Below are 20,143 nucleotides of genomic sequence, written 5' to 3' on the forward strand. Positions count from 1 at the left end.
TTATTTTTTTTCTCGATCATTTCAAGGTACGAACTGAGGGTACGAACTGTTCAGGGTACGAACTAGGTTGCATCCGGCTAGTGGTATTCTTCCGATTTAGAAAAGTTAGTTACCGTATAGCCAGTGATGAATGTTACGCTAACCTATTATTATGGTATCATAATAATAGAGCGAGCTAGGCTGTGTAATGTACAACATAGTGTACACAAAAAACAGAGTGAAACTCATAGTGTACACAGTCAGACTGAGTCAGTATCATGAATGGGCCTAGTATCCTAAAGTTTTTCATCAGTCTCAGATGATTGTGAAGACGTTACTGACAAGGAGAAAAAGAGATAACCTAGCCTACAGCCTAGTGTTAAAGTTAGCGCAAGGAAAACTGTACTAAACAATAAAATAAATTTGTTAATGGATGGATAATTCATTACTGGACAATGACCACCTGTATATTTTCGGTGTTAGGGATAGGTTAGGAGTCCGGGTAGGAAAGATGAGAGTGGTAATGGGTAAATGATATCCAAGGCTCCAGGTGGTAAATGTCCCAGAACCGACTGACTAGCAGTTTTTTGTCTGGACAGTGAACAAAGGAAGTAAACCATGTTATTGTAAAATATCAAAAAAATCGAGATTAAAATAGTTTTAACTGAGATTATAATAACTTTAAAGTTGTATTAGCACCTTTTTTAACTTAAATAACGTCAAAAATAACCTCGGCTATCAAGGAAATTTTGAAAAAATTCCGACTTAGAAAAAAGGGATTTTTGAGGAAATATCAATTGTCAGAAGTGTAAGCACTGATCTTCCCGTCGGGGAATCGAACCCCGGTCTCCAGCGTGACAGGCGGGGATACTTACCACTATACTAACGAGGACTTCGTGATGTCATGCAGGAGCTGGTGTAGTAACACGGAAAGGTTGTGTTTATCTCAAACGCATTCGTTCAGAAATATGAATTCTGTTCGTCTTTTGGATGAGAAGTTCTAATTCAAGGTAAATTTTGACACAGCTTAGACTTGATAAAAGCATAGATTGTTTTACTTGTCTTTCTGTGGTTGTTTCGCAAATACAGTCGAATTATTCGCCAGGTTATCAATTAATCAACTTGCCAAAATGACTTTTGAATGTATCTCTCCGTCGGGAATCGAACCCCGGTCTCGCGCGTGACAGGCGAGGATACTTACCACTATACTCACGAGGACTACGTGATGTCATGAACAGAGCTAGTGGAATAACACGGAAAGGTTGTGTTTATCTCAAACGCATTCTTTCTAATATATCAATTTTGTTGGTCATTTGCCTGTGAGGTTCATTTTCTACACAAACAAAAATATGTGTTTTGTGAATCCACAATTTTATTAACACTAAATTAAGGATAAATATATTCAAATTCGTTAATAAAGTTTTAACGTTCACAAGCAAACTTTGCAACCAAATTGAATGGTGCTTCGTCTTGCCAGGTTATAAATTAATCAATTTGACAAAAGAACTTTGAATGTATCTCCCCGTCATGGAATCGAACCCCGGTCTCCCGCGTAACAATGTATTGTTTTCTAGTGCGTTTTCTAGGTTATCAATTGATCAACTTGACAAAACAACTTTGAATGTATCTCCCCGTCGGGGAATCGTACCCCATTCTCCCGCGTGACAGGCGGGGATACTTACCACTATACTAACGAGGACTACGTGATGTGATGCAGAAGCTAGTGTAATAACACGGAAAGGTTGTGTTTATCTCAAACGCATTCTTTCAGAAATATGAATTCTGTTCGTCTTTTGGATGTGAGGTTCATTTTCAAGGTAAAATTTGATACAGCTTAGACTTGATAAAAGCATGGATTTTTTTACTTGTTTTTCAGTGGTTGTTGCGCAAATACAGTCGAATTATTCGCCAGGTTATCAATTAATCAACTTGCCAAAATGACTTTTGAATGTATCTCCCCGTCGGGGAATCGAACCCGGTCTCCCGCGTGACAGGCGGAGATACTTATTACCACTATACTCACGAGGACTACGTGATGTTATGAACAGAGCTAGTGGAATAACACGGAAAGGTTGTGTTTATCTCAAACGCATTCTTTCTAAAATATGAATTCTGTTTGTTTTTTGGATGTGAGGATGATCTTCTACACAAACAAAACAATGTGTTTTGTGAATCCACAATTTTATTAACTCTAAATTAAGGATAAATATATTCAAATTCGTTAATAAAGTTTTAACGTTCACAAGCAAACTTTGCAACCAAATTGAATGGTGCTTCGTCTTGCCAGGTTACAAATTAATCAATTTGACAAAATAACTTTGAATGTATCTCCCCGTCGGGGAATCGAACCCCGGTCTCCCGCGTGACAGGCGGGGATACTTACCACTATACTAACGAGGACTACGTGATGTCATGCAAGAGCTGGTAGAATAAAACGGAAAGGTTGTGTTTATCTCAAACGCATTTTTTCAAAAATATGAATTCTGTTTGTCATTTGCATGTGAGGTTCATTTTCTACACAGACAAAGCTATGTGTTTTGTGAATCCACAATTTTATTAACACTAAATTAAGGATTAATATATTCAAAATTGTTAATAATGTTTTAACGTTTTACAAGCAAACTTTGCAACCAAGTTGAATGGTGCTTCGTCACGCCAGGTTATCAATTGATCAAATTGACAAAACAAGTTTGAATGTATCTCCCTGTCAGGGAATCGAACCCCATTCTCCCGGGTGACAGGCGGGGATACTTACCATTATACTCACGAGGATTACGTGATGTCATGAACAGAGCTAGTGGAATAACACGGAAAGGTTGTGTTTATCTCAAACGCATTCTTTCTAAAATATGAATTCTGTTTGTTTTTTGGATGTGAGGTTGATTTTCTACACAAACAAAACAATGTGTTTTGTGAATCCACAATTTTATTAACTCTAAATTAAGGATAAATATATTCAAATTCGTTAATAAAGTTTTAACGTTCACAAGCAAACTTTGCAACCAAATTGAATGGTGCTTCGTCTTGCCAGGTTATAAATTAATCAATTTGACAAAATAACTTTGAATGTATCTCCCCGTCGGGGAATCGAACCCCGGTCTACCGCGTGACAGGCGGGGATACTTACCACTATACTAACGAGGACTACGTGATGTGATGCAGAAGCTAGTGTAATAACACGGAAAGGTTGTGTTTATCTCAAACGCATTCTTTCAGAAATATGAATTCTGTTCGTCTGTTGGATGTGAGGTTCATTTTCAAGGTAAAATTTGATACAGCTTAGACTTGATAAAAGCATGGATTTTTTTACTTGTTTTTCAGTGGTTGTTGCGCAAATACAGTCGAATTATTCGCCAGGTTATCAATTAATCAACTTGCCAAAATGACTTTTGAATGTATCTCCCCGTCGGGGAATCGAACCCGGTCTCCCGCGTGACAGGCGGAGATACTTACCACTATACTCACGAGGACTATGTGATGTCATGAACAGAGCTAGTGGAATAACACGGAAAGGTTGTGTTTATCTCAAACGCATTCTTTCTAAAATATGAATTCTGTTTGTTTTTTGGATGTGAGGATGATCTTCTACACAAACAAAACAATGTGTTTTGTGAATCCACAATTTTATTAACTCTAAATTAAGGATAAATATAATCAAATTCGTTAATAAAGTTTTAACGTTCACAAGCAAACTTTGCAACCAAATTGAATGGTGCTTCGTCTTGCCAGGTTACAAATTAATCAATTTGACAAAATAACTTTGAATGTATCTCCCCGTCGGGGAATCGAACCCCGGTCTCCCGCGTGACAGGCGGGGATACTTACCACTATACTAACGAGGACTACCTGATGTCATGCAAGAGCTGGTAGAATAAAACGGAAATGTTGTGTTTATCTCAGACGCATTTTTTCAAAAATATGAATTCTGTTTGTTATTTGCATGTGAGGTTCATTTTCTACACAGACAAAGCAATGTGTTTTGTGAATCCACAATTTTATTAACTCTAAATTAAGGATAAATATATTCAAAATCGTTAATAATGTTTTAACGTTTCATAAGCAAATTTTGCAACCAAATTGAATGGTGCTTCGTCTCGCCAGGTTATCAATTGATCAATTTGACAAAATAACTTTGAATGTATCTCCCCGTCGGGGAATCGAACCCCGGTCTCCCGCGTGACAGGCGGGGATACTTATCACTATACTAACGAGGACTACGTGATGTCATGCAAGAGCTGGTAGAATAAAACGGAAAGGTTGTGTTTATCTCAAACGCATTCTTTTAAAAATATGGATTCTGTTTGTCATTTGCATGTGAGGTTCATTTTCTACACAGACAAAGCTATGTGTTTTGTGAATCCACAATTTTATTAACACTAAATTAAGGATAAATATATTCAAAATTGTTAATAATGTTTTAACGTTTTACAAGCAAACTTTGCAACCAAGTTGAATGGTGCTTCGTCACGCCAGGTTATCAATTGATCAATTTGACAAAACAAGTTTGAATGTATCTCCCCGTCGGGGAATCGAACCCCATTCTCCCGGGTGACAGGCGGGGATACTTACCATTATACTCACGAGGACTACGTGATGTCATGAACAGAGCTAGTGGAATAACACGGAAAGGTTGTGTTTATCTCAAACGCATTCTTTCTAAAATAAGAATTCTGTTTGTTTTTTGGATGTGAGATTGATTTTCTACACAAACAAAACAATGTGTTTTGTGAATCCACAATTTTATTAACTCTAAATTAAGGATAAATATATTCAAATTCGTTAATAATAAAGTTTTAACGTTCACAAGCAAACTTTGCAACCAAATTGAATGGTGCTTCATCTCGCCAGGTTATCAATTGATCAATTTGACAAAATAACTTTGAATGTATCTCCCCGTCGGGGAATCGAACCACGGTCTCCCGCGTGACAGGCGGGGATACTTACCACTATACTAACGAGGACTACGTGATGTCATGCAGGAGCTAGTGGAATAACACGGAAAGGTTGTGTTTATTTCAAACGCATTCTTTTAAAAATATGTATTATGTTTGTCATTTGCATGTGAGGTTCATTTTTTACACAGACAAAACTATGTGTTTTGTTAATCCACAATTTTATTAACACTAAATTAAGGATAAATATAATCAAATTCGTTAATAAAGTTCACAAGCAAACTTTGCAACCAATCAATTCTCCATTGCAATTTAAGGTCAATTTTGATACAGCTCAGACTTGATAAAAGCATGGATTTTTTTACTTGTCTTTCTGTGGTCGTTTCGCAAATACAGTTGAGATATTGACATAAGTGCGTTTGCTGTGTGATATTATCGTGAACAGATGTTGAAACGCGCCCACTGAATCGAAACAATGGTCCATCGTCTCGCCAGGTTATAAATTAATCAACTTGCCAAAATGAATTTTGAATGTATCTCCCCGTCGGGGAATCGAACCCCATTCTCACGCGTGACAGGCGGAGATACTTACCACTATACTCACGAGGACTACGTGATGTCATGCAAGAGGTGGTAGCATAAAACGGAAATGTTGTGTTTATCTCAAACGCATTCGTTCAGAAATATGAAATCTGTTTGGCAATTGCATGTGAGGTTCATTTTCTACACAGACAAAGCAATGTGTTTTGTGAATCCACAATTTTATTAACTCTAAATTAAGGATAAATATATTCAAAATCGTTAATAATGTTTTAACGTTTTACAAGCAAACTTTGCAACCAAATTGAATGGTGCTTCGTTTCGCCAGGTTATCAATTGATCAATTTGACAAAACAACTTTGAATGTATCTCCCCGTCGGGGAATCGAACCCCGGTCTCCCGCGTGACAGGTGGGGATACTTACCACTATACTAACGAGGACTACGTGATGTCATGCAAGAGCTGGTAGAATAAAACGGAAAGGTTGTGTTTATCTCAAACGCATTCTTTTAAAAACATGAATTCTGTTTGTCATTTGCATGTGAGGTTCATTTTCTACACAAACAAAACAATGTGTTTTTTGAATCCACAATTTTATTAACTCTAAATTAAGGATAAATATATTCAAATTTGTTAATAAAGTTTTAACGTTCACAAGCAAACTTTGCAACCAAATTGAATGGTGCTTCGTCTTGCCAGGTTATAAATTAATCAATTTGACAAAATTACTTTGAATGTATCTCCCCGTCGGGGAATCGAACCCCGGTCTCCCGCGTGACAGGCGGGGATACTTACCACTATACTAACGAGGACTACGTGATGTCATGCAGGAGCTAGTGTAATAACACGGAAAGGTTGTGTTTATTTCAAACGCATTCTTTTAAAAATATGTATTATGTTTGTCATTTGCATGTGAGGTTCATTTTTTACACAGACAAAACTATGTGTTTTGTTAATCCCTAATTTTATTAACACTAAATTAAGGATAAATATAATCAAATTCGTTAATAAAGTTCACAAGCAAACTTTGCAACCAATCAATTCTCCATTGCAATTTAAGGTCAATTTTGATACAGCTCAGACTTGATAAAAGCATGGATTTTTTTACTTGTCTTTCTGTGGTCATTTCGCAAATACAGTTGAATTATTGACATAAGTGCGTTTGGTGTGTGATATCATCGTGAACAGATGTTGAAACGCGCCCACTGAATCGAAACAATGGTCCTTCGTCTCGCCAGGTTATAAATTAATCAACTTGACAAAATGACTTTTGAATGTATCTCCCCGGCGGGGAATCGAACCCGGTCTCCCGCGTGACAGGCGGAGATACTTACCACTATACTCACGAGGACTACGTGATGTCATGAACAGAGCTAGTGGAATAACACGGAAAGGCTGTGTTTATCTCAAACGCATTCTTTCTAAAATATAAATTCTGTTTGTTTTTTGGATGTGTGGTTCATTTTCTACACAAACAAAACAATGTGTTTTGTGAATCCACAATTTTATTAACTCTAAATTAAGGATAAATATATTCAAATTCGTTAATAAAGTTTTAACGTTCACAAGCAAACTTTGCAACCAAATTGAATGGTGCTTCGTCTCGCCAGGTTATAAATTAATCAGTTTGACAAAATAACTTTGAATGTATCTCCCCGTCGGGGAATCGAACCCCGGTCTCCCGCGTGACAGGCGGGGATACTTACCACTATACTAACGAGGACTACGTGATGTCATGTAGGAGCTGGTGGAATAACACGGAAAGATTGTGTTTATTTCAAACGCATTCTTTTAAAAATATGTATTATGTTTGTCATTTGCATGTGAGGTTCATTTTTTACACAGACAAAACTATGTGTTTTGTTAATCCACAATTTTATTAACACTAATTTAAGTTTAAATATAATCAAATTCGTTAATAAAGTTCACAAGCAAACTTTGCAATCATTCAATTCTCAATTGCAATTTAAGGTCAATTTTGATACAGCTCAGACTTGTTAAAAGCATGGATTTTTTTACTTGTCTTTCTGTGGTCATTTCGTAATTACAGTTGAAGTATTGACATAAGTGCGTTTGGTGTGTGGTATTATCGTGAACAGATGTTGAAACGTGCCCACTGAATCGAAACAATGGTCCTTCGTCTCGCCAGGTTATAAATTAATCAACTTGCCAAAATGAATGTTGAATGTATCTCCCCGTCGGGGAATCGAACCCCATTCTCCCCCGTGACAGGCGGAGATACTTACCACTATACTAACGAGGACTACGTGATGTGATGCAGAAGCTAGTGTAATAACACGGAAAGGTTGTGTTTATCTCAAACGCATTCTATCAGAAATATGAATTTTGTTCGTCTTTTGGATGTGAGGTTCATTTTCAAGGTAAAACTTGATACAGCTTAGACTTGATAAAAGCATGGATTTGTTTACGTGTGTTTCAGTGGTTGTTGCGCAAATACAGTCGAATTATTCGCCAGGTTATCAATTATTCAACTTGACAAAATGACTTTTGAATGTATCTCCCCGTCGGGGAATCGAACCCGGTCTCCCGCGTGACAGGCGGAGATACTTACCACTATACTAACGAGGACTACGTGATGTCATGAACAGAGCTAGTGGAATAACACGGAAAGGTTGTGTTTATCTCAAACGCATTCTTTCTAAGATATGAATTCTGTTTGTTTTTTGGATGTGAGGTTGATTTTCTACACAAACAAAACAATGTGTTTTGTGAATCCACAATTTTATTAACTCTAAATTAAGGATAAATATATTCAAATTCGTTAATAAAGTTTTAACGTTCACAAAGGGGGGGAAGAACAAGCACCTTCTCGTGGTCCCTCCCGTCAGTACCATATCTTTGAGAAAAGATATGCGAAACGAAGCTTGTCACACTCGAGCAAACCAGGCCCAGGTTCAGCCCAGGGTGGATAGGGAAACGCCCTTGTCAGGGCGCGGCAGCTCCTCTGTCGAAAAGTACCGACGACCCACCGTACTGCAGCTGAACACCGAGGGCATCACGGCCAGCAAGCTCAGCATCATCGAGTATCTGGCCACAAAACATCAGGCCCTCGTTATTCTCCTCCAGGAGACCCACTGCACATCTGTGGATAAGTTGGTATTACCCAACTTCACACTCGCAGGCGCAACCATCAGCAGGAAACACGGCCTCGCCACGTTTGTCCATGAGCAACTGAGCTGGACGCCAATAGACCAGTCCAGTGCCCAGTCGGAGATAGAGTGGTTATGCATAGACATATCAGGCTATCACATCATCAATGTCTATAAGCCACCACCCTCACGCTTAACACCAACAGCCATCCCAGTGTTCCCCCAACCCAGCCTCTATGCTGGCGATTTTAATTGCCACCACGTTGATTGGGGCTACAACACCACCAACACCGACGGAGAAAGCCTGGCCTCATGGTCAGCCAATAACAACCTCACCCTACTGCACGATCCCAAGGGTGCAGCGAGCTTCTTCTCCGGACGCTGGAACACTGGTACAAACCCCGATCTGGCTTTCGCAAGTGATGACCCCGATAATTGCCAACCGGACAGACGTGTGCTAGAGAAGTTCCCCAGGTCCCAACATCGACCCTCGATTATCACGGCTCCAACGCTCATAATGCCTGTCCCGAGCAAGCCTGTTAATCGATGGAACTTTAGAATGGCTAACTGGGAGTACTATAGCCTCCTCACCAATGAAGCCACACAGTATCTCCCATCCCCTCACACCAACAACGTGGAAGAAGCCTACCAGGACTTTTGTGATGCAATAACATCAGCGGCAAAACAATCCATCCCCCGCGGCCGACGAAAGACCTACATACCGTGCTGGGATAAGGAGTGCGAAAGCCTCTACTCCGACTTCCTCCACGCCCCTCAGGGCAATGACACCAACAGCTCAGCCACAGCTCTGCTGGCAAGGCTGGACTTAAAGAGGAAGGAGCGCTGGACAGAAGCCGTTGAATCAATCGACTTCACGCACTCCAGCCGCATAGCATGGAGTACACTGAACAACCTAACTGGCAGATCACGTGCCTCTCGTCAACAATGTCCCGTTTCAGCAAACTCCATCGCCTCACAACTTGTGGAGAACGGGAAATACAAATCGAGAGACCGTGAATCTGATAGATCCGTCTTGCAAGAAATGACGGACCTCTGGAGGGTAACAACCCCAGACGGGGACAACATCTCGGGTGAGTTCACCCCGGAAGAATTTTCCGCCGCCCTCCAGCACATAAAGCCAGGTAAAGCCCCGGGCCCTGACCACCTATGCCCGGAGTTGATACTCCATGCTGCTGCCTCCTTAAAGTCCTGGTTAAAAGACTTCCTTTCCTGCTGTTTGCGCCACCTGAGAATTCCCAGAATCTGGAGAAGAGCCCTTGTGGTTGCAGTCCCTAAGCCGAAGAAGCCCCCAGGGGACCCGAAGAGTTACCGTCCAATCTCACTGCTCTGCATCCCCTTCAAGATCCTCGAGAGACTCATCTACGCCCGTGTCGAACCAATAATAGATCCGCAGCTCCCCCGTGAACAAGCTGGTTTCCGACACGGACGATCAACTGTAGATCAGGTCACACTTATGACCCAAGACATTGAGGACAGCTTCTCGGCTAAGAAGAAGGCTGGCGCCGTGTTTGTTGATCTCACGGCTGCCTATGACACCGTATGGCATAGCGGCCTTACCTGCAAGTTACTCCGTCTGCTCTCTGACAGACACATGGTCCATATGATGATGGAACTTGTGCAAAACCGCAGTTTTACCCTCACAACCGGTAGCGGTCGTCGAAGCAGACTACGCCGACTTAAAAACGGCGTCCCACAGGGCTCAGTCTTGGCTCCTCTCCTGTTCAACATATACACCTACGACTTGCCCCCCACCACCTCCAGGAAGTATGCTTACGCAGACGACCTGGCACTCCTGCACTCAGCAGGAAACTGGCAGTCAGTGGAGAGGAACCTCAGCCAAGACATGCAAACACTATCAGCATACCTCCAGAAATGGAAGCTACAGCTCAGCAAGCCAAAGACAGTGTCGGCGGCCTTCCACCTTAACAACCGGGAGGCACAGCGTGAGATAAACATCAAGATTGATGGGGAACGCCTGCCCTACTGTGCCGAACCTACATACCTCGGCATAACCCTGGACAGGTCACTCACGTACCGCCGGCACTTGAAGTCACTGCGCAAAAAACTATCTACACGCGTCGCACTTTTGAGGCGATTGGCGGGTTTCGGCTGGGGAGCTGGTGCTAAAACTCTTCGTACAGCTACCCTAGCCCTTGTTCATTCCACCGCTGAGTACTGCGCGCCGGTCTGGTGTCGTAGTTCTCACCCCCACCAGATTGATACCGCCATTAACGACGCACTGCGTACTGTGACTGGATGCCTGCGTCCCACTCCAACGGACTGCCTACCCATCCTAGCAGGCATCCAACCCGCTGAGCTACGCCGTAAAGGAGCCACGATTTCTCTCGCTCGCCGCGCTTTGGACCCCGACCATCTCCTCCATGCAACACTCAAGAGACCACCACCTATAAAGCAGCGCTTGAAATCAAGACGCCCCTTTGTGCCTGCCGCACAACAACTCCTTAAGAACGCAGAAGAACTTAGTTTAAGTGCGGCACACTGGACGAACCACATGTGGAACACGGAGTGGCAAAATCACACCTCCACGCTCCGTGACTTCATACCCGACGCCGATCCCCGTCCACCAGGGATGTCCCTCGCAAGGCTTGCGTGGGTCAGGCTTAACCGCCTGCGAACTGGCGTCGGCCGCTTTCGTTCGGACATGCACAAATGGGGCCTGGCTCCTTCATCAGAATGCGAGTGTGGTGCCACGGAACAGACCGCAGACCATGTCATCCACCACTGCCTAACCCACCGGCTTCCACACGGTGCGCATGGTCTGAGAATCCTGGACGACGAGACTGCCGAGTGGCTGAAGATTTCCTGCCCTCCAATCTAGCCTGGAAAGATCGCTCATACGCCATCATCAACGTTCACAAGCAAACTTTGCAACCAAATTGAATGGTGCTTCGTCTCGCCAGGTTATCAATTGATCAATTTGACAAAATAACTTTGAATGTATCTCCCCGTCGGGGAATCGAACCCCGGTCTCCCGCGTGACAGGCGGAGATACTTACCACTATACTAACGAGGACTACGTGATGTCATGCAAGAGCTGGTAGAATAAAACGGAAAGGTTGTGTTTATCTCAAACGCATTCTTTTAAAAATATGAATTCTGTTTGTCATTTGCATGTGAGGTTCATTTTCTACACAGACAAAGCTATGTGTTTTGTGAATCCACAATTTTATTAACACTAAATTAAGGATAAATATATTCAAAATTGTTAATAATGTTTTAACGTTTTACAAGCAAACTTTGCAACCAAGTTGAATGGTGCTTCGTCACGCCAGGTTATCAATTGATCAATTTGACAAAACAAGTTTGAATGTATCTCTCCGTCGGGGAATCGAACCCCATTCTCCCGGGTGACAGGCGGGGATACTTACCATTATACTCACGAGGACTACGTGATGTCATGAACAGAGCTAGTGCAATAACACGGAAAGGTTGTGTTTATCTCAAACGCATTCTTTCTAAAATATGAATTCTGTTTGTTTTTTGGATGTGAGGTTGATTTTCTACACAAACAAAACAATGTGTTTTGTGAATCCACAATTTTATTAACTCTAAATTAAGGATAAATATATTCAAATTCGTTAATAAAGTTTTAACGTTTACAAGCAAACTTTGCAACCAAATTGAATGGTGCTTCGTCTTGCCAGGTTATAAATTAATCAATTTGACAAACTAACTTTGAATGTATCTCCCCGTCGGGGAATCGAACCCCGGTCTCCCGCGTGACAGGCGGGGATACTTACCACTATACTAACGAGGACTACGTGATGTCATGTAGGAGCTGGTGGAATAACACGGAAAGATTGTGTTTATTTCAAACGCATTCTTTTAAAAATATGTATTATGTTTGTCATTTGCATGTGAGGTTCATTTTTTACACAGACAAAACTATGTGTTTTGTTAATCCACAATTTTATTAACACTAATTTAAGGATAAATATAATCAAATTCGTTAATAAAGTTCACAAGCAAACTTTGCAATCATTCAATTCTCAATTGCAATTTAAGGTCAATTTTGATACAGCTCAGACTTGATAAAAGCATGGATTTTTTTACTTGTCTTTCTGTGGTCATTTCGCAATTACAGTTGAAGTATTGACATAAGTGCGTTTGGTGTGTGGTATTATCGTGAACAGATGTTGAAACGTGCCCACTGAATCGAAACAATGGTCCTTCGTCTCGCCAGGTTATAAATTAATCAACTTGACAAAATGAATTTTGAATGTATCTCCCCGTCGGGGAATCGAACCCCATTCTCCCCCGTGACAGGCGGAGATACTTACCACTATACTAACGAGGACTACGTGATGTGATGCAGAAGCTAGTGTAATAACACGGAAAGGTTGTGTTTATCTCAAACGCATTCTATCAGAAATATGAATTTTGTTCGTCTTTTGGATGTGAGGTTCATTTTCAAGGTAAAACTTGATACAGCTTAGACTTGATAAAAGCATGGATTTGTTTACGTGTGTTTCAGTGGTTGTTGCGCAAATACAGTCGAATTATTCGCCAGGTTATCAATTATTCAACTTGACAAAATGACTTTTGAATGTATCTCCCCGTCGGGGAATCGAACCCGGTCTCCCGCGTGACAGGCGGAGATACTTACCACTATACTCACGAGGACTACGTGATGTCATGAACAGAGCTAGTGGAATAACACGGAAAGGTTGTGTTTATCTCAAACGCATTCTTTCTAAAATATGAATTCTGTTTGTTTTTTGGATGTGAGGTTGATTTTCTACACAAACAAAACAATGTGTTTTGTGAATCCACAATTTTATTAACTCTAAATTAAGGATAAATATATTCAAATTCGTTAATAAAGTTTTAACGTTCACAAGCAAACTTTGCAACCAAATTGAATGGTGCTTCGTCTCGCCAGGTTATCAATTGATCAATTTGACAAAATAACTTTGAATGTATCTCCCCGTCGGGGAATCGAACCCCGGTCTCCCGCGTGACAGGCGGGATACTTACCACTATACTAACGAGGACTACGTGATGTCATGCAAGAGCTGGTAGAATAAAACGGAAAGGTTGTGTTTATCTCAAACGCATTCTTTTAAAAATATGAATTCTGTTTGTCATTTGCATGTGAGGTTCATTTTCTACACAGACAAAGCTATGTGTTTTGTGAATCCACAATTTTATTAACACTAAATTAAGGATAAATATATTCAAAATTGTTAATAATGTTTTAACGTTTTACAAGCAAACTTTGCAACCAAGTTGAATGGTGCTTCGTCACGCCAGGTTATCAATTGATCAATTTGACAAAACAAGTTTGAATGTATCTCCCCGTCGGGGAATCGAACCCCATTCTCCCGGGTGACAGGCGGGGATACTTACCATTATACTCACGAGGACTACGTGATGTCATGAACAGAGCTAGTGGAATAACACGGAAAGGTTGTGTTTATCTCAAACGCATTCTTTCTAAAATATGAATTCTGTTTGTTTTTTGGATGTGAGGTTGATTTTCTACACAAACAAAACAATGTGTTTTGTGAATCCACAATTTTATTAACTCTAAATTAAGGATAAATATATTCAAATTCGTTAATAAAGTTTTAACGTTCACAAGCAAACTTTGCAACCAAATTGAATGGTGCTTCGTCTTGCCAGGTTATAAATTAATCAATTTGACAAAATAACTTTGAATGTATCTCCCCGTCGGGGAATCGAACCCGGTCTCCCGCGTGACAGGCGGAGATACTTACCACTATACTCACGAGGACTACGTGATGTCATGAACAGAGCTAGTGGAATAACACGGAAAGGCTGTGTTTATCTCAAACGCATTCTTTCTAAAATATAAATTCTGTTTGTTTTTTGGATGTGTGGTTCATTTTCTACACAAACAAAACAATGTGTTTTGTGAATCCACAATTTTATTAACTCTAAATTAAGGATAAATATATTCAAATTCGTTAATAAAGTTTTAACGTTCACAAGCAAACTTTGCAACCAAATTGAATGGTGCTTCGTCTCGCCAGGTTATAAATTAATCAGTTTGACAAAATAACTTTGAATGTATCTCCCCGTCGGGGAATCGAACCCCGGTCTCCCGCGTGACAGGCGGGGATACTTACCACTATACTAACGAGGACTACGTGATGTCATGTAGGAGCTGGTGGAATAACACGGAAAGATTGTGTTTATTTCAAACGCATTCTTTTAAAAATATGTATTATGTTTGTCATTTGCATGTGAGGTTCATTTTTTACACAGACAAAACTATGTGTTTTGTTAATCCACAATTTTATTAACACTAATTTAAGTTTAAATATAATCAAATTCGTTAATAAAGTTCACAAGCAAACTTTGCAATCATTCAATTCTCAATTGCAATTTAAGGTCAATTTTGATACAGCTCATACTTGATAAAAGCATGGATTTTTTTACTTGTCTTTCTGTGGTCATTTCGCAATTACAGTTGAAGTATTGACATAAGTGCGTTTGGTGTGTGGTATTATCGTGAACAGATGTTGAAACGTGCCCACTGAATCGAAACAATGGTCCTTCGTCTCGCCAGGTTATAAATTAATCAACTTGCCAAAATGAATTTTGAATGTATCTCCCCGTCGGGGAATCGAACCCCATTCTCCCCCGTGACAGGCGGAGATACTTACCACTATACTAACGAGGACTACGTGATGTGATGCAGAAGCTAGTGTAATAACACGGAAAGGTTGTGTTTATCTCAAACGCATTCGTTCAGAAATATGAATTTTGTTCGTCTTTTGGATGTGAGGTTCATTTTCAAGGTAAAACTTGATACAGCTTAGACTTGATAAAAGCATGGATTTGTTTACGTGTGTTTCAGTGGTTGTTGCGCAAATACAGTCGAATTATTCGCCAGGTTATCAATTATTCAACTTGACAAAATGACTTTTGAATGTATCTCCCCGTCGGGGAATCGAACCCGGTCTCCCGCGTGACAGGCGGAGATACTTACCACTATACTCACGAGGACTACGTGATGTCATGAACAGAGCTAGTGGAATAACACGGAAAGGTTGTGTTTATCTCAAACGCATTCTTTCTAAAATATGAATTCTGTTTGTTTTTTGGATGTGAGGTTGATTTTCTACACAAACAAAACAATGTGTTTTGTGAATCCACAATTTTATTAACTCTAAATTAAGGATAAATATATTCAAATTCGTTAATAAAGTTTTAACGTTCACAAGCAAACTTTGCAACCAAATTGAATGGTGCTTCGTCTCGCCAGGTTATCAATTGATCAATTTGACAAAATAACTTTGAATGTATCTCCCCGTCGGGGAATCGAACCCCGGTCTCCCGCGTGACAGGCGGGGATACTTACCACTATACTAACGAGGACTACGTGATGTCATGCAAGAGCTGGTAGAATAAAACGGAAAGGTTGTGTTTATCTCAAACGCATTCTTTTAAAAATATGAATTCTGTTTGTCATTTGCATGTGAGGTTCATTTTCTACACAGACAAAGCTATGTGTTTTGTGAATCCACAATTTTATTAACACTAAATTAAGGATAAATATTTTCAAAATTGTTAATAATGTTTTAACGTTTTACAAGCAAACTTTGCAACCAAGTTGAATGGTGCTTCGTCACGCCAGGTTATCAATTGATCAATTTGACAAAACAAGTTTGAATGTATCTCCCCGTCGGGGAATCGAACCCCATTCTCCCGGGTGACAGGCGGGGATACTTACCATTATACTCACGAGGACTACGTGATGTCATGAACAGAGCTAGTGGAATAACACGGAAAGGTTGTGTTTATCTCAAACGCATTCTTTCTAAAATATGAATTCTGTTTGTTTTTTGGATGTGAGGTTGATTTTCTACACAAACAAAACAATGTGTTTTGTGAATCCACAATTTTATTAACTCTAAATTAAGGATAAATATATTCAAATTCGTTAATAAAGTTTTAACGTTCACAAGCAAACTTTGCAACCAAATTGAATGGTGCTTCGTCTTGCCAGGTTATAAATTAATCAATTTGACAAAATAACTTTGAATGTATCTCCCCGTCGGGGAATCGAACCCGGTCTCCCGCGTGACAGGCGGAGATACTTACCACTATACTCACGAGGACTACGTGATGTCATGAACAGAGCTAGTGGAATAACACGGAAAGGCTGTGTTTATCTCAAACGCATTCTTTCTAAAATATAAATTCTGTTTGTTTTTTGGATGTGTGGTTCATTTTCTACACAAACAAAACAATGTGTTTTGTGAATCCACAATTTCATTAACTCTAAATTAAGGATAAATATATTCAAATTCGTTAATAAAGTTTTAACGTTCACAAGCAAACTTTGCAACCAAATTGAATGGTGCTTCGTCTCGCCAGGTTATAAATTAATCAGTTTGACAAAATAACTTTGAATGTATCTCCCCGTCGGGGAATCGAACCCCGGTCTCCCGCGTGACAGGCGGGGATACTTACCACTATACTAACGAGGACTACGTGATGTCATGTAGGAGCTGGTGGAATAACACGGAAAGGTTGTGTTTATTTCAAACGCATTCTTTTAAAAATATGTATTATGTTTGTCATTTGCATGTGAGGTTCATTTTTTACACATACAAAACTATGTGTTTTGTTAATCCACAATTTTATTAACACTAATTTAAGTTTAAATATAATCAAATTCGTTAATAAAGTTCACAAGCAAACTTTGCAATCATTCAATTCTCAATTGCAATTTAAGGTCAATTTTGATACAGCTCAGACTTGATAAAAGCATGGATTTTTTTACTTGTCTTTCTGTGGTCATTTCGCAATTACAGTTGAAGTATTGACATAAGTGCGTTTGGTGTGTGGTATTATCGTGAACAGATGTTGAAACGTGCCCACTGAATCGAAACAATGGTCCTTCGTCTCGCCAGGTTATAAATTAATCAACTTGCCAAAATGAATTTTGAATGTATCTCCCCGTCGGGGAATCGAACCCCATTCTCCCCCGTGACAGGCGGAGATACTTACCACTATACTAACGAGGACTACGTGATGTGATGCAGAAGCTAGTGTAATAACACGGAAAGGTTGTGTTTATCTCAAACGCATTCGTTCAGAAATATGAATTTTGTTCGTCTTTTGGATGTGAGGTTCATTTTCAAGGTAAAACTTGATACAGCTTAGACTTGATAAAAGCATGGATTTGTTTACGTGTGTTTCAGTGGTTGTTGCGCAAATACAGTCGAATTATTCGCCAGGTTATCAATTATTCAACTTGACAAAATGACTTTTGAATGTATCTCCCCGTCGGGGAATCGAACCCGGTCTCCCGCGTGACAGGCGGAGATACTTACCACTATACTCACGAGGACTACGTGATGTCATGAACAGAGCTAGTGGAATAACACGGAAAGGTTGTGTTTATCTCAAACGCATTCTTTCTAAGATATGAATTCTGTTTGTTTTTTGGATGTGAGGTTGATTTTCTACACAAACAAAACAATGTGTTTTGTGAATCCACAATTTTATTAACTCTAAATTAAGGATAAATATATTCAAATTCGTTAATAAAGTTTTAACGTTCACAAAGGGGGGGAAGAACAAGCACCTTCTCGTGGTCCCTCCCGTCAGTACCATATCTTTGAGAAAAGATATGCGAAACGAAGCTTGTCACACTCGAGCAAACCAGGCCCAGTTTCAGCCCAGGGTGGATAGGGAAACGCCCTTGTCAGGGCGCGGCAGCTCCTCTGTCGAAAAGTACCGACGACCCACCGTACTGCAGCTGAACACCGAGGGCATCACGGCCAGCAAGCTCAGCATCATCGAGTATCTGGCCACAAAACATCAGGCCCTCGTTATTCTCCTCCAGGAGACCCACTGCACATCTGTGGATAAGTTGGTATTACCCAACTTCACACTCGCAGGCGCAACCATCAGCAGGAAACACGGCCTCGCCACGTTTGTCCATGAGCAACTGAGCTGGACGCCAATAGACCAGTCCAGTGCCCAGTCGGAGATAGAGTGGTTATGCATAGACATATCAGGCTATCACATCATCAATGTCTATAAGCCACCACCCTCACGCTTAACACCAACAGCCATCCCAGTGTTCCCCCAACCCAGCCTCTATGCTGGCGATTTTAATTGCCACCACGTTGATTGGGGCTACAACACCACCAACACCGACGGAGAAAGCCTGGCCTCATGGTCAGCCAATAACAACCTCACCCTACTGCACGATCCCAAGGGTGCATCGAGCTTCTTCTCCGGACGCTGGAACACTGGTACAAACCCCGATCTGGCTTTCGCAAGTGATGACCCCGATAATTGCCAACCGGACAGACGTGTGCTAGAGAAGTTCCCCAGGTCCCAACATCGACCCTCGATTATCACGGCTCCAACGCTCATAATGCCTGTCCCGAGCAAGCCTGTTAATCGATGGAACTTTAGAATGGCTAACTGGGAGTACTATAGCCTCCTCACCAATGAAGCCACACAGTATCTCCCATACCCTCACACCAACAACGTGGAAGAAGCCTACCAGGACTTTTGTGATGCAATAACATCAGCGGCAAAACAATCCATCCCCCGCGGCCGACGAAAGACCTACATACCGTGCTGGGATAAGGAGTGCGAAAGCCTCTACTCCGACTTCCTCCACGCCCCTCAGGGCAATGACACCAACAGCTCAGCCACAGCTCTGCTGGCAAGGCTGGACTTAAAGAGGAAGGAGCGCTGGACAGAAGCCGTTGAATCAATCGACTTCACGCACTCCAGCCGCATAGCATGGAGTACACTGAACAACCTAACTGGCAGATCACGTGCCTCTCGTCAACAATGTCCCGTTTCAGCAAACTCCATCGCCTCACAACTTGTGGAGAACGGGAAATACAAATCGAGAGACCGTGAATCTGATAGATCCGTCTTGCAAGAAATGACGGACCTCTGGAGGGTAACAACCCCAGACGGGGACAACATCTCGGGTGAGTTCACCCCGGAAGAATTTTCCGCCGCCCTCCAGCACATAAAGCCAGGTAAAGCCCCGGGCCCTGACCACCTATGCCCGGAGTTGATACGCCATGCTGCTGCCTCCTTAAAGTCCTGGTTAAAAGACTTCCTTTCCTGCTGTTTGCGCCACCTGAGAATTCCCAGAATCTGGAGAAGAGCCCTTGTGGTTGCAGTCCCTAAGCCGAAGAAGCCCCCAGGGGACCCGAAGAGTTACCGTCCAATCTCACTGCTCTGCATCCCCTTCAAGATCCTCGAGAGACTCATCTACGCCCGTGTCGAACCAATAATAGATCCGCAGCTCCCCCGTGAACAAGCTGGTTTCCGACACGGACGATCAACTGTAGATCAGGTCACACTTATGACCCAAGACATTGAGGACAGCTTCTCGGCTAAGAAGAAGGCTGGCGCCGTGTTTGTTGATCTCACGGCTGCCTATGACACCGTATGGCATAGCGGCCTTACCTGCAAGTTACTCCGTCTGCTCTCTGACAGACACATGGTCCATATGATGATGGAACTTGTGCAAAACCGCAGTTTTACCCTCACAACCGGTAGTGGTCGTCGAAGCAGACTACGCCGACTTAAAAACGGCGTCCCACAGGGCTCAGTCTTGGC

General features: G+C 41.4%; 9 non-coding genes across 9 annotated transcripts; all 9 read right to left on the reverse strand.

Moving 5' to 3' along the window:
* Positions 1-2,307: 2,307 nt before the first annotated feature.
* On the reverse strand, positions 2,308-2,379 carry Trnad-guc (transfer RNA aspartic acid (anticodon GUC)). Its single transcript has one exon. It is a non-coding gene; the product is annotated as a tRNA-Asp (tRNA).
* Positions 2,380-3,749: 1,370 nt separating this feature from the next.
* Positions 3,750-3,821, reverse strand: Trnad-guc (transfer RNA aspartic acid (anticodon GUC)). Its single transcript has one exon. It is a non-coding gene; the product is annotated as a tRNA-Asp (tRNA).
* Positions 3,822-6,151: 2,330 nt separating this feature from the next.
* On the reverse strand, positions 6,152-6,223 carry Trnad-guc (transfer RNA aspartic acid (anticodon GUC)). The gene has a single exon. It is a non-coding gene; the product is annotated as a tRNA-Asp (tRNA).
* An 839-nt stretch (positions 6,224-7,062) lies between these two features.
* Trnad-guc (transfer RNA aspartic acid (anticodon GUC)) lies at positions 7,063-7,134 on the reverse strand. Its single transcript has one exon. It is a non-coding gene; the product is annotated as a tRNA-Asp (tRNA).
* A 4,370-nt stretch (positions 7,135-11,504) lies between these two features.
* On the reverse strand, positions 11,505-11,576 carry Trnad-guc (transfer RNA aspartic acid (anticodon GUC)). Its single transcript has one exon. It is a non-coding gene; the product is annotated as a tRNA-Asp (tRNA).
* Positions 11,577-12,248: 672 nt separating this feature from the next.
* Trnad-guc (transfer RNA aspartic acid (anticodon GUC)) lies at positions 12,249-12,320 on the reverse strand. The gene has a single exon. It is a non-coding gene; the product is annotated as a tRNA-Asp (tRNA).
* A 2,280-nt stretch (positions 12,321-14,600) lies between these two features.
* On the reverse strand, positions 14,601-14,672 carry Trnad-guc (transfer RNA aspartic acid (anticodon GUC)). The gene has a single exon. It is a non-coding gene; the product is annotated as a tRNA-Asp (tRNA).
* A 1,166-nt stretch (positions 14,673-15,838) lies between these two features.
* On the reverse strand, positions 15,839-15,910 carry Trnad-guc (transfer RNA aspartic acid (anticodon GUC)). Its single transcript has one exon. It is a non-coding gene; the product is annotated as a tRNA-Asp (tRNA).
* A 1,043-nt stretch (positions 15,911-16,953) lies between these two features.
* Trnad-guc (transfer RNA aspartic acid (anticodon GUC)) lies at positions 16,954-17,025 on the reverse strand. The gene has a single exon. It is a non-coding gene; the product is annotated as a tRNA-Asp (tRNA).
* Positions 17,026-20,143: the final 3,118 nt, after the last annotated feature.

The sequence above is a fragment of the Aplidium turbinatum genome, chromosome 12 (assembly GCF_918807975.1).
Source record: "Aplidium turbinatum chromosome 12, kaAplTurb1.1, whole genome shotgun sequence".
Classification (NCBI taxonomy): Eukaryota; Metazoa; Chordata; class Ascidiacea; order Aplousobranchia; family Polyclinidae; genus Aplidium; species Aplidium turbinatum.